The 14575-nt window shown below is 47.1% G+C and overlaps 2 long non-coding RNA genes across 3 annotated transcripts in view; one reads left to right on the top strand and one right to left on the bottom strand.

The window, feature by feature from the left end:
• Positions 1–14575, bottom strand: part of LOC135058107 (uncharacterized) — a 321817-nt gene that overhangs the window by 282700 nt on the left and 24542 nt on the right. The gene's annotated exons all lie outside the window — the stretch shown is intronic.
• LOC135058105 (uncharacterized) lies at positions 9269–9996 on the top strand. Its single transcript, XR_010244605.1, has 3 exons — positions 9269–9323; positions 9403–9520; positions 9776–9996. It is a non-coding gene; the product is annotated as an uncharacterized LOC135058105 (long non-coding RNA).

Below are 14575 nucleotides of genomic sequence, written 5' to 3'. Positions count from 1 at the left end.
ACAGAGCCTCTCAACAGATGGCTCAACAATAACCCTTTTAGTTAACAATAACTATATACAAGTATTGCAGACAGTCCGCACTTGGGACGGGCGCCCAGCATCCACTACGGACTACGAGAAATAGATTTACCGGTGAGTAAAATCTTATTTTCTCTAACGTCCTAGTGGATGCTGGGGACTCCGTAAGGACCATGGGGATTATACCAAAGCTCCCAAACGGGCGGGAGAGTGCGGATGACTCGGCAGCACCAAATGAGAGAACTCAAGGTCCTCCTCAGCCAGGGTATCAAATTTGTAGAATTTTGCAAACGTGTTTGCCCCTGACCAAGTAGCAGCTCGGCAAAGTTGTAAAGCCGAGACCCCTCGGGCAGCCGCCCAAGAAGAGCCCACTTTCCTCGTGGAATGGGCTTTTACAGATTTAGGCTGTGGCAGGCCAGCCACAGAATGTGCAAGCTGAATTGTGCTACAAATCCAGCGAGCAATAGTCTGCTTTGAAGCAGGAGCACCCATCTTGTTTGGTGCATACAGGATAAATAGCGAGTCAGTCTTCCTGACTCCAGCCGTCCTGGAAACATAAATTTTCAAGGCCCTGACTACGTCCAGTAACTTGGAGTCCTCCAAGTCCCTAGTAGCCGCAGGCACCACGATAGGTTGGTTCAAGTGAAAAGCTGATACCACCTTAGGAAGAAATTGGGGACGAGTCCTCAATTCTGCCCTATCCATATGGAAAATCAAATAGGGGCTTTTACATGACAAAGCCGCCCATTCTGACACCCGCCTTGCCGAAGCCAAGGCCAAAAGCATGACCACTTTCCACGTGAGATATTTTAAATCCACGGTTTTGAGTGGCTCAAACCAATGTGACTTTAGGAAACCCAACACCACGTTGAGGTCCCACGGTGCCACTGGGGGCCCAAAAGGAGGCTGAATATGCAGCACTCCCTTGACAAATGTCTGAACTTCAGGCAGTGAAGCCAGTTCTTTTTGGAAGAAAATCGACAGAGCCGAAATCTGGACCTTAATGGAACCCAATTTTAGGCCCATAGTCACCCCTGACTGTAGGAAGTGCAGAAATCGACCTAACTGGAATTCCTCCGTTGGGGCCTTCCTGGCCTCACACCACGCAACATATTTTCGCCATATGCGGTGATAATGTTGTACGGTTACATCTTTCCTAGCTTTAATAAGCGTAGGAATGACTTCCTCCGGAATACCCTTTTCTTTTAGGATCCGGCGTTCAACCGCCATGCCGTCAAACGCAGCCGCGGTAAGTCTTGGAACAGACAGGGCCCCTGCAGCAGCAGGTCCTGTCTGAGCGGCAGAGGCCATGGGTCCTCTGAGATCATTTCTTGAAGTTCCGGGTACCAAGCTCTTCTTGGCCAATCCGGAACAATGAGTATAGTTCTTACGCCTCTTCTCCTTATTATCCTCAGTGCCTTGGGTATGAGAGGAAGAGGAGGGAACACATAAACCGACCGGTACACCCACGGTGTCACTAGAGCGTCCACAGCTATCGCCTGAGGGTGTTAGGCGCCGGGGTCCGCAATGTCCGCGCGGCCCGGCGCCTAGCAACTAGGGACGCCGTGCGCGTTCAGCCGCCGGCTTCCTAGCAACGCTAGACGCCGGGCGCGCTGAGCCGCACGGACCCTAGCAACGGGGACGCCACGGGCGGACCGCGTTCCCCGTTGCAGGGTCTAATTGCACACACACACTTGTCTTCTGGCCGTGCAGCAAGGCAGCTGCACGGCATTAATACCAATCAGGCTCTGAACAGCTGATTGGAGGACTCCCTGCTAAATACCTGCCCAGTGCTGCACACAGACGCCGGTAATAGCTTCCTGCATGCTGCCTTGGTTTGCTGAACGTCTGTTCCTGTCCTGCTGTATCCGGTCATTCCTGTCCTCAGAAGTTCTGTATCTTGGAGTTGTCATCTCATCCCAAGAAGTCGTTTGGTCCCCTGTTATCCTCAACGATCACCAGAGAATATCGTGTGGTGTTCGTGAGTTACGGCTCTGCCGTATGTTGCGGCTCAGCTGCTTTTTCTTTATATTCTGTTTCGGAGCATTTGCGGAGGGTTCCGCTTCCACAAGTCCTCTCCGGAACTCGGCGGTGCCGGGTAGGAGAGTGGACAAGTGGATATTTTGGTTGTCCTTTTCCCTGGCGGTTTTTCCGCACATATTCTAGTTTTTAGTTTCTTGTAGCCCCTGGCCTGGTTGTTTAGTCAGAGGGCCCCTTGTTATCACCCTGTCTCGGATTTCCCTTTGTCTCCCATTAAGACCTGAGGGGGCATCGGAGTTGGGCAGACATAATCCGCCCTTCAAACGCGGCTGCCATGGGCTCAAGCAACCATAGTCTCGCAGGGGATTTCTGACAGCACGGGCGAGACAACTGAGTTAGGGCGCAAGGGGCTATTTTCCATTCCTGCTCCCTTCCCCAGCATTTCGTTCCAGTGCTCCGGTCCTCGCAAAAGATCTCCTCAGACCAGAGTGCTGGAATCATAACAGAGGGTCTCTTGACCTGGCGCAATATTTTTCCAGCTTTTTGTTTAAGCGGGACGCCATCATGTCCACCTGTGGCCTTTCCCAACGGTTTACAATCAGTTGGAAGACTTCTGGATGAAGTCCCCACTCTCCCGGGTGGAGGTCGTGCCTGCTGAGGAAGTCTGCTTCCCAGTTGTCCACTCCCGGAATGAACACTGCTGACAGTGCTAACACGTGATTTTCCGCCCAACGGAGAATCCTTGTGGCTTCTGCCATCGCCGCCCTGCTTCTTGTGCCGCCCTGTCGATTTACATGGGCGACCGCCGTGATGTTGTCTGACTGGATCAGAACCGGCCGGTTTTGAAGCAGGGGCTTTGCTTGACTTAGGGCATTGTAAAAGGCCCTCAGTTCCAGAACATTTATGTGTAGGGAAGTCTCCTGACTTGACCAAAGTCCTTGGAAGTTTCTTCCCTGAGTGACTGCCCCCCAGCCCCGAAGGCTGGCATCCGTGGTCACCAGGACCCAGTCCTGTATGCCGAATCTGCGGCCCTCTCTGAGATGAGCACTCTGCAGCCACCACAGCAGAGACACCCTGGTTCTTGGAGACAGGGTTATCAACCGATGCATTTGAAGATGCGATCCGGACCATTGGTCCAACAGGTCCCACTGAAAAGTTCTGGCATGGAACCTGCCGAATGGAATCGCTTCGTAGGAAGCTACCATCTTTCCCAGGACTCGCGTGCAATGATGCACCGACACCTGTTTTGGTTTCAGGAGGCCTCTCACTAGAGACGACAGCTCCTCGGCTTTCTCCTCTGGGAGAAACACTTTTTTCTGGACCGTGTCCAGAATCATCCCTAGGAACAGTATACGTGTCGCCGGAACCAGCTGAGACTTTGGAATATTCAGAATCCAACCGTGCTGGTGTAGCATTTCCTGAGATAATGCTACGCCGACCAACAACTGCTCTCTGGACCTCGCCCTTATCAGGAGATCGTCCAAGTATGGGACAATTAAAACTCCCTTTTTCCGAAGGAGTATCATCATTTCGGCCACTACCTTGGTAAATACCCTCGGTGCCGTGGACAGGCCGAACGGCAACGTCTGGAATTGGTAATGACAATCCTGTACCACAAATCTGAGGTACTCCTGGTGAGGATGGTAAATGGGGACATGCAGGTAAGAATCCTTGATGTCCAGAGATACCATGTAATCTCCCTCTTCCAGGCTTGCAATAACCGCCCTGAGCGATTCCATCTTGAACTTGAATTTTTTCAAATATGTGTTCAAGGATTTCAAATTTAAAATGGGTCTCACCGAACCGTCCGGTTTCGGTACCACAAACATTGTGGAATAGTAACCACGTCCTTGTTGAAGTAGGGGCACCTTGACTATCACCTGCTGGGAATACAGCTTGTGAATTGCCTCTAACACAGCCTCCCTTTCTGAAGGAGTCATTGGTAAGGCAGATTTGAGGAAACGGCGGGGGGGGGGGGATGTCTCGAATTCCAGCCTGTACCCCTGAGATACCACTTGAAGGATCAGAGATCTACCTGTGAGCGAGCCCACTGATTGCTGAAGTTTTTGAGACGGCCCCCCACCGTACCTGGCTCCGCCTGCTGAGCCCCAGCGTCATGCGGCGGACTTAGCAGAAGAAGCGGGGGAGGACTTTTGTTCCTGGGAAGTGGCTGTATGCTGCAGCTTTTTTTCCCCTACCTCTGCCTCTGGGCAGAAAGGACGCGCCTCTACCCCATCTGCTTTTTTGGGGGCGAAAGGACTGCACCTGATAATACGGTGCTCTCTTTGGTTGTGAGGGGACATGTGGCAAAAATGCCGACTTCCCAGCTGTTGCTGTGGAAACTAAGTCTGAAAGACCATCCCCGAACAACTCCTCACCCTTATAAGGCAAAACTTCCATGTGCCTTTTGGAATCTGCATCCCCTGTCCACTGCCGGGTCCATAACCCTCTCCTGGCACAAATGGACAGTGCACTTATTTTTGATGCCAGCCGGCAAATATCCCTCTGTGCATCTCTTATGTAAAAGACAGCGTCTTTAATATGCTCTATGTTTAGCAATATAGTGTCCCTGTCTAGGGTGTCAATGTTCTCTGACAGGGAGTCTGACCATGCAGCTGCCGCACTGCACATCCATGCTGAGGCAATAGCTGGTCTCAGTATAATACCAGTGTGTGTATATATAGCTTTTTGTGTAAAACATTTTTCATTGCCTCAATCATATAACGAGTGGCCCTATTGGACATTACATTAGTCTCTTCGTCGTCGACACTGGTATCAGTATCCGTGTCGACATCTGTGTCTGTCACCTGAGGTAGCGGGCGTTTTAGAGCCCCTGATGACTTTTGAGACGTCTGGGCAGGCACGGGCTGAGAAGCCGGCTGCCCCACATTTGGCATGTCGTCAAATTTTTTATGTAAGGAGTCGACACTTTCGCGTAATTCCTTCCACAAGTCCATCCACTCCGGTGTCTGCCCCGCAGGTGGTGACAACACATTTATAGGCACCTGCTCCTCCTCCACATAAGTCTCCTCATCAAACATGTCGACACAGCCGTACCGACACACCGCACACACACAGGGAATGCTCTGACAGAAGACAGGACCCCACAAAGCCCTTTGGGGAGACAGAGAGAGAGTATGCCAGCACACACCAGAGCGCTATATAATACAGGGATTAACTAAATTATATCCCCTATAGCTGCTATATATGTATTTTGCGCCTAAATTTAGTGCCCCCCCCCTCTCTTTTTTACCCTTTTCTGTAGTGTAGACTGCAGGGGAGAGTCAGGGAGCTTCCTTCCAGCGGAACTGTGAGGGAAAAATGGCGCCAGTGTGCAGAGGGAGATAGCTCCGCCCCTTTTTCACTGACTTTTCTCCCGCATTTTTATGGATTCTGGCAGGGGTATTTATCACATATATAGCCTCTGGGGCTATATATTGTGATATATTTGCCAGCCAAGGTGTATTTATTGCTTCTCAGGGCGCCCCCCCCCCAGCGCCCTGCACCCTCAGTGACCGGAGTGTGGTGTGTATGAGGAGCAATGGCGCACAGCTGTGCGCTACCTTGGTGAAGATTGATGTCTTCTGCCGCCGATTTTCCGGATTCTTCTTGCTTCTGGCTCTGTAAGGGGGCCGGCGGCGCGGCTCCGGGACCGAACACCAATGGCCGGTTCCATGCGGTCGATCCCTCTGGAGCTAATGGTGTCCAGTAGCCTAAGAAGCCCAAGCTACCACCAGTTAGGTAGGTTCGCTTCTTCTCCCCTTAGTCCCTCGCTGCAGTGAGTCTGTTGCCAGCAGATCTCACTGTAAAATAAAAAACCTAACATATACTTTCTTTCTAGGAGCTCAGGAGAGCCCCTAGTGTGCATCCAGCTCGGCCGGGCACAGGATTCTAACTGAAGTCTGGAGGAGGGTCATAGTGGGAGGAGCCAGTGCACACCAGGTAGTCCTAATTCTTTCTTAGCTGTGCCCAGTCTCCTGCGGAGCCGCTATTCCCCATGGTCCTTACGGAGTCCCCAGCATCCACTAGGACGTTAGAGAAAGAAAGACAAGATATGTGATGTTATGTGTACTGTATAGAGAGGATGTAATTAGATAGGGAAGCACTGAAGGTTATGTGGTTGGGTCTGGAATTTGATAGGCTTTTCTGAAGAGGTGAGGTTTCAGGGAACGTTTAAAAGGTTTGGAGACTAGAGGTGAGTCTTATTGTGCGTGGGAGGGCATTCCACAGAATGAAGCTTAGATAAAGTCCTGTCATTTTGAGTGTGAACAAGTAATGCATGTGGATGAGAGATGCAGATCTTGTGCAGAGCGGAGAGGTCTGGTAGGGAGATATTTTGAAATGAGTGAAGAGATGTACATTGGTGCAGTTTGGTTAATAGCCTTGTATGTCAGTAAAAGTATTTTATATTTAATACGGTAGAATACCGGAAACCAATGGAGGGACAGACAGAGCGGATTTGCAGACGATGAATGTCTAGCAAGGAAGATTAGCCTTGCAGCTGCATTCAAAATGGATTGTAGTGGTGAGAGCCTGTTTGGGATGACTGGTCAGGTGACTATTACAATAGCTGCTGCAAACGCTTCAGACTGTCCGGGACTGAAATTGACATCAGGAACCCTCCCTGCAAGTGCATGGACACACCTGCACTTTTCCAAACACTCCCAGAAAACGGTCAGTTGCCACCCACAAATGGCTTCTTCCTGTCAATCTCCTTGCAAAAGCCCGTGCGAATGGATCCTTTGCACAAACCCATCGCTGAGCGGCGATCTACTTTGTAACCTTGCGGCGCGCCTGCAAATTGCAGTGCATACACATGTGCAGTTTAGACCCGATTGCTCGCTGTACGATAACGCAGCCTAGCGATCAAGTCTGAATTACCCCCATTATGTGTATAAGGGCATTAATAATGTGCGGCATATGTGTAAGGGACATTATGTGTATAAGGGCATTAATAAAGGTTGGCATAATGTGTAAGGTGCATTATGTTTATAAGGATATTAATAATGTGTGCCATATTTGTAAGAAGCATTACTCTGTGGTATTATGTGTATAAATGCATCACTAATGTGTGGCATTATGTGTAAAAGGTGCTCTACTATTTGGTGTAATGTATTGAAAGGGCACTACTGTGTAGTCTAATGTGAATAAAGAGCAATATGGTGTGATGTAATGTGAATAAGGAGCAATTCAGTGTGATGTAATGTGAATAAGGGGCACTACTGTGAGGAGTAACGTATATAAGGTAAAGTGGTACTATTGTGTGATGTAACATGACTAAGGGACACTGGGGGCAATTCAGATCTGATCGCAGCAGCAAATTTGTTAGCTAATAGGCAAAACCACCGCAGGAGGGGCAGATATAACATCTGTAGAGAGAGTTATACCGCTTTCACATCGCTAACCCGGTAAAGAACCGGCTTTTGAACACGCTTCCGACCCGGGTCTACTCTGAACACGCTATACCCCTTTCACATCGCAGTTTGGAGCCGTGTTATTACCGGGTTATTCCCGGGTTGGTGCCTTTCACACTGAACCCGGTTCACCATTTGAAAACATTTGTGATGTCATTATAAATGGACTTTTCTGTCTCCTATTGATGAGGTTTGAAAGGTATTACAAGGAGGGGCTGGGGAGTGCTCAGTAGTGCAGCAATCATGGCCGACACAGCACATGTCTCTATAGACTTTATGATAGTCTCAGCTGTACTGCTCTTGGATTCAGCCTGTGAAAGGATGTTTGAGCTTCTCACATTCTGTAGCTTGTTCAGCAGCTATGTTATGAGGAGGAGGAGGCTGCAGTATTTGAGAGACACCGCCATTCGTCGCCGGCAATACCTGCGCAGGAGGAGATCGTTTATATCTGCTTCTGTGACCACCATACTCAACCTTAACCTCACTACTCAACGAAAATTGTGGTCTAGAGAACGGCAGCATGGGCAAGTTTTTATGCAAAGTGTGCTGAACTTTCAGGATGTTCAGTGTGAGTGTCACTTCAGAATGTCACGTCACACATTCCACTATCTTTTGGATTTAATGTCCCCAGCACTCTCTAGACAGACCACAAACTTCAGGTCACCAATAGAGCCAAGCAGGAGGCTAGCTATAGCATTGTGGTGGTATGCCACTCCAGGTGAATATCGCACAATTGCTTGCCTGTTTGGTGTGGGGTTATCTACCGTTTGCACCATTGTGCATGAGGTGACCAGAGCATTGGTGGACAACCTATACCACAGATTTATTTCTCTTCCGCATGGCCAGCGTTTGGATAAAACAATATTGGGATTTGTGGAGTCTGGATATCCGCAGTGTGCAGGTGCAATTGATGGTACCCACATCCCTATAATCGCACCTCATGATCAGGGCCGTCTTTTCGTATGGGCTCAATGGGCTCTTGCCCAAGGGCCCCAGGAGTCTAAGGGCCCTAAGCTGATAGCTGAGGGTCCCCTCTTTCCAGGGGTACCAGATTTTTGAAAATCGGCCCAGGGGAACCGGAGATATCTGACTTCGAAGCAGTGGTCCCCATCCAAGACTGTTAATTGCTCTTCCCAGCCAGATATCTCTGGTTCTGTCTAACTTAGAGTTTTTTGAGGATATTCTCCAAAATATGGGACTCCCCCCTTTCAGTGGACATTGGTAGCTTGTCTCTACTATGCCCAGAACTAGTGATATAAGCCTTCAAGCAACTGGTCCCTGCTCCAGCTCCACACATCTGGTTTGCAGTTTTATACTTTTGCCGGTGGATTGCTCTGGCTCCTGAACTCTGATCCCCAAGTTCCCAGAACTTCTTGAAAGGTGGGACTCTCTAGTTTTTTTATAGCTTTCAAAGCTAAGAAATCTATTTCCAGGAACTGGAGATATCTGCAGTCAACCAAGCCTCCCTCCCACCGAAAATGATGAATATTAAGTCCACTCCACTATCCACACCTCCCCTGCGTATTACACACCCCTTACCACCCTGGAAGTTATGTAAAAGGGCCCCTTTATTCATCCCAATGCCTCTTCTACAGTTTAGTGTTCTCCCTCCCACCCCATCTTACACCATCTGTGCAGTAAAGGAGTAATTAGCAGAAATTACTGCTCCAGGTCCTACATACTGAGTGGCAGATAGAACACCCGCTACCGCTCACGGGACATCAATGCTGCGGCTGATAGCACCACCCACCCCTACCGCTGGAGGATGGGTAGGGGACCCCAGTGCATCGCTGTGCCCAGGGACCTACACTGCTGTTAAGACGGCCCTGCTCATGATAATCCTGCCGACTACTACAACAGAAAGGGATGGCATTCCATTGTTTTGCAAGCTGTGGTGGATCATAAGTATTGGTAATGTTCTTATCATTGTGTTTTCTTAATGCTAATTGTTTATAATTAATTTACAACTTAATATATATTTTTATATTAGTTTCACAGACGTATTCATCGGTTGGCCGGGACGGTCACATGACGCTCGAGTGCTTGCAAACTCTGATCTGTACCGGGTAGCAGAGGACAAGCAAGGGGGCTACCTTTTTCCAAGAGAGGTGATTTTGTTTAATAATTTTAATACTTTTGAAAACATGCCCAAGAAAAGATGTGTTAAAATGACGCAATGTTCATGAATCAAGCAGGTAATAGATGAATGCAATTTAATTTACATTGGGACCAATTAGTTGGCGTTACCTTCAAACATGCTTCCTATGTGCCCAGCAGCCTGCCCATCACGGAGGAGTCTGCTCATATTTGTATTCCAATTTCTTGGTGCTAACGTACATTTTTTTTATCTATATTCCTACTAGAAATCAAAATTTGTGGATGGAGTGGAGATCCCGGTACACATAATTGGTGATGCCGCCTACCCATTACGACGATGGCTCATGAAGGGGTTCACCCAACATGTCCAGCTGAGCTCCAATCAAATTACTTATACGCACACCCTGAGCTCAGCAAGAATGGTGGTCGAAAATGCCTTTGGACGATTAAAAGGACGTTGGCGCTGTCTTATGAAGCGCAATGATGTAGACATTAATATCATACCTAACATTGTTGCAGCATGTTGTATTCTGCATAACCTATGTGAGTTTCAGAGGGAGGAATTCCTACCAGAGTGGACAGTGCTGGTCTCTGCTGCGTACCCTGCACTTGATTGTGAGGCCTATCTGGCCGACCATTCTGGAAGTGCAGAACAGATGAGGTCTGCTATAATGGCCAACCTTCCCTCATTACTCCGTTAATTTTTTTCAGTTTGTATATTCAGTAAATTGTTGTTGCTACAAAAAATAAACCTGTTTAGTTGACGTTCTGCTACTGTGTCGATAACAAATGTACAACATCAATATCCAATTTGAAATGGATGTATCATGCATTTTGTTTGTAAGTAAAAATAGGACAAGTCCAAAGATTAACAAAAGATCAGAGACCGTAGAATTTTAATTTGTATAAAACTTTGGTAAATAAAGTAGTGAAATCTTTACAGTAATAAAAGTCCAACCAGTAATAGTGTAGGAAAAACACTCCTATGATTTTAAAACCAACTTTTTTAAAAAACAATAACCATTTAAGATAAATTACGATAAACAGGAGACTCTGTAGTTGTCTCCGTTTCAGAAGGTGATTGGGTGTGTTGAGGTTGTGTATGTCGAGGATGGGTATAGTGAGTTGGAGTTAGTGGAGGTGGGGTTTGTTGGGGTTGGTTATGTCGAGGATGGGTATGGTGTGGCGTTGGTTGAGGTGGGGTATGATCATAGTAGGGGGGTACAGGGTAATATTGGGTATACGGTTGAGCAGAGCCGGCCATAGCTATAGGCAAACTAGGCAATTGCCTAGGGCATTTGATATGCCCAGGGGCATCAGCAGCTTCTGCTGATTAAAATGATATGCAGCATGCCTATATTCTGTGTGTAACATTTCATATGCAGATACAGCCACAGTCTCACACAGTATAAAGGCATGCTGTATATCATTTTAATCAGCAGAAGCTGCTTGTGCATCCTAGCCACATAACAATGCAAATAAGATGCATTTTCATTAAAAAATGTGCCCGACGTTAGCACTGAGGCAAGATTTATGAGGACACATCTGTATCCAAGCAGAGGCAGAGGTCACAGTGTTAGCAGCAGTGTGAGTGCTGTGTGCATGTGAGTGGGTTGGTTGTGCAGTAGTGTTCGGAATATGTGTAAGGAGCATTATGTGTGTCATGTAAAAATGCATTAATGTGCAACATATGTATAAGGGGCACTATGTGTCATTATGTGTATAAGGGCATTAATAATGTGTGGCATACAGTATGTGTAACAGGGTACTACTGTATTTGTCATTATGTGTATAGGGGCACTAACAATGTGCAGCAAATGTGTAGGGGGCACTATGTGTGTCATTATGTGTATTAGGGCATTAATGTGCGGCATATGTGTAAGGGACATTCTGTGTAAAAGGGCATTAATAAAGGTTGTCATAATGTGTAAGCACATTATGTTTAGAAGGACATTAATAATGTGTCTCATATGTGTTAGGGGCATTACTGTGTGGAATTATGTGTTTAAGGTGCTCTTCTATGTGGTGTTGCGTATAGAAAGGGTACTACTGTGTCGTCTAATGTGAATAAAGAGCAATAGGGTGTAGTGTAATGTGAATAAGGAGCAATTCAGTGTGATGTAATGTGAATAAGGGGCTCTACTGTGAGGAGTAACGTTTATAAGGTAAAGTGATACTACTGTGGGATGTAATATTAATTATGGAAACTATCGCATGATCAAATGTGAATAAAGTGCAGTACTGTGTGGCGTATTTGGAATTGGGGTTACTATTGTGTGGCCATGCCCCTTGCCAGCAAAAACACACCCCTTTTTGGGCTGTGCGCCAAATGTGCGAACTGTTCCTATTTAAAATATAGGGGGTACAAACACCAAAATAAGGACTGTTATGGCTGAGGGGTGATGGTTCTGGTAAAGAAGTGCAAGGTCAGAGGCGGAACCAGGGGTGGTGCTAGGGGGCACCAGCCAAAATCTTGCCTAGGGCATCATATTGGTTAGGGCCGGCTCTGCGGTTGAGGGTAGTTTGGTGGCACTGTGTGCAGCCCTTCAATGCATTGGAACATTCGGTCAAATATGGACATTTGAAATTCCTACATTTCTCTCTGACGTTCTCTTGCATCCCTATTATAGGTTTCCTGCATAGAGATCAGCTGCGTCATAAATGTGTTGTTTATGTCTTGCTCTGCCTGCAAAAATCGCTCGAGACGTGCATCTTCTCGATCAGCCATGGCAGCGTCCATCTGCTCTAATTTCTCCACCAGGACAGTGGTCATAATTCTTGCAGCTTGCTCCGTTTTGTTTGGGCGGCGCCTCCTTGGCGGAACAGTATATACTGCAGACACAAATCAAATAATATGTTATTGGAATTTGCAAAGAGCTTATATAAAATAGCAGTGTTCGCAAACGTGTTTGTGGCCTCCTTCCACCTACACACTGCATATACTCTGCAACATTTATCATTTTTAATTGTATGCATTTATTGTTAAGATTTAATGACGTTAATGTTTAGAGTTGTTACTTTGTGTTTAGTTTACGTTAATTGTTAATGTTAGTTATTATGCTTTTAGGATTGTTGTACTTTTGTGCAATAGTGCTGCGTTTGTGCAATTGGGGCCATTTGACTTGGCCCAGCCTTTGTGTCTTCTGGCGCATCAGTGGTTTTAGTCCTGCAGGGCTCCTGTACAACTGGGTCAGGCATTGTGGTTGGCATCGGTTGCGTATCATCCAGTACGAGTAGTGTAGATGGTGGTGATCGGGTGTCTGGGTCCTGTATGCTGCAGGTGGAAGCCGCACAGGCCTGTCTTGTTTCTGCTGCTGCTATGCTGGAGGATAAGCTAACCGGTGTTGCAAGTGCTGTGTGGCCAAATATGGTGGCACACTGCTCATAATATTGCCACTCCATACGGGCAGCACCACTTCTGTTTCTGTTGTGGTCGTGGACCTTATGGAAATTCCTTTTAAGGGCCTTTAGTTTATTGATTACCTGCTGGGAGGTACGGTGGAATCCAGAGGCTGCAAGCATCTTCGTTATGTTTTTGTACGTGATTGCATCCTTAACAGTCCCTGTCATTTGGTGGGTGATTTCCGACTCCCCTCTTATCCGTAACAGCTCCCTAACATCATCCTCACTCCAGTTTGCCATATTCTCCAAGCACTGTAGCAATGCAGCACTGTGAATGTAGTATAAATAAAAACACACTGTTTAAAGCGTGCTGCCTGTTTATTTCCGGGTTCAGACAGGTGACATCATGCAGGGAGACAACCTATCACCTCCTTTTTAAGATTACCGGGTTGAATATAGCGGGTCTGAGGCTTTCACACTGCCAAATGAACCGGTTCTGAACCGTGTAGGATCCTTCTTTTTACATGGGTTGAAATACCGGGTTGTTTGACACGGTAAATTCATAATGGCGCTTTCACACTGCACCTCAAACCGGGTTGACAGTTGACACGGCTCAAACTCGGCAATATACCGGGTTATTTTTGCGATGTGAAAGGGGTATTAGATTTGGGAGGGTTATATTGTTTCTGTGCAGGGTAAATGCTGGCTACTTTATTTTTACACTGCAGTTTAGATTTCAGTTTGAACACACCCCACCCAAATCTAATTCTCTCTGCACATGCTATATATGCCCTCCCCATGCAGTGCACATGGTTTCGCCCATTAGCTAACAAATTTGCTGCTGCGATCAGATCTGAATTAGGCCCACTATTGCATGACAAAATGTGAATAAAGTTGCACGCATAATTTGAGTTGGGGGTACTATTGTGTGACCACGCCCCTTCCCAGCAAGAACATGCCCCTTTTTGAGCTGTGCGTCAAATGTGCGCACTGCTCCTATTTAAAATATAGGGGGTAGGAGCACCAAACTGCTATGGCTGAGGGGTGATGGTGCTGGAAAAGGGGTGCAGGTTCAGAAGTGGACCTAGCAGGAGGGGGGGGGGGGCACCAGCCAAAATCTTGCCTAGGTCATCATATTGGTGAGGGCCGGCTCTGGCTACAGGTCACAATTCTGAGCCCCCCAACATCTCTTTAAGGATTTTCTCTACTTCATCATCACAACAATGCTGAATGTGTAAGTGAGGTCAACTATGTGCATTTCTTTATAGATATAGAATAGTAAGTGAATAATATGAGGCATATCAAAATACTCATGTCTTATGTAGAAACCCACACAGCCCCCTAATGATTTAATCAGCAGCTCTTTGGTACCTCTAAATAAATCTTAAGCCAAAGCAGGTTACCATAATGTAATAATCTAGAATAATTAATTGTAAAATAGCACATCTAAAAATTAGCTGCTCGTAATTTAATCTTTCACATACCGAATACCAGGACTTTGTTAATGGGTCCTGTGATATGTCTTATGCTCTCTGGGTTCCCCACTGTGCTGCCTCATTGGGCTGGCATTCTCCTCCCAGTGGTTCCCAAAGTTCCAGCCTGTGTGCGCCACCATCTTAGAATGATGTCATCTGACGTCGCACAAATCAGTGAACAGCAGGTCCCATGTAATCAGATAGAACATCCACCAGTCAGTGTACCTTATTTAAATCAAGAAGTGCTGG

This window comes from Pseudophryne corroboree, chromosome 3, assembly GCF_028390025.1.
Source record: "Pseudophryne corroboree isolate aPseCor3 chromosome 3, aPseCor3.hap2, whole genome shotgun sequence".
Taxonomy (NCBI): Eukaryota; Metazoa; Chordata; class Amphibia; order Anura; family Myobatrachidae; genus Pseudophryne; species Pseudophryne corroboree.
This window is presented reverse-complemented; position numbering and strand designations above follow the sequence as displayed.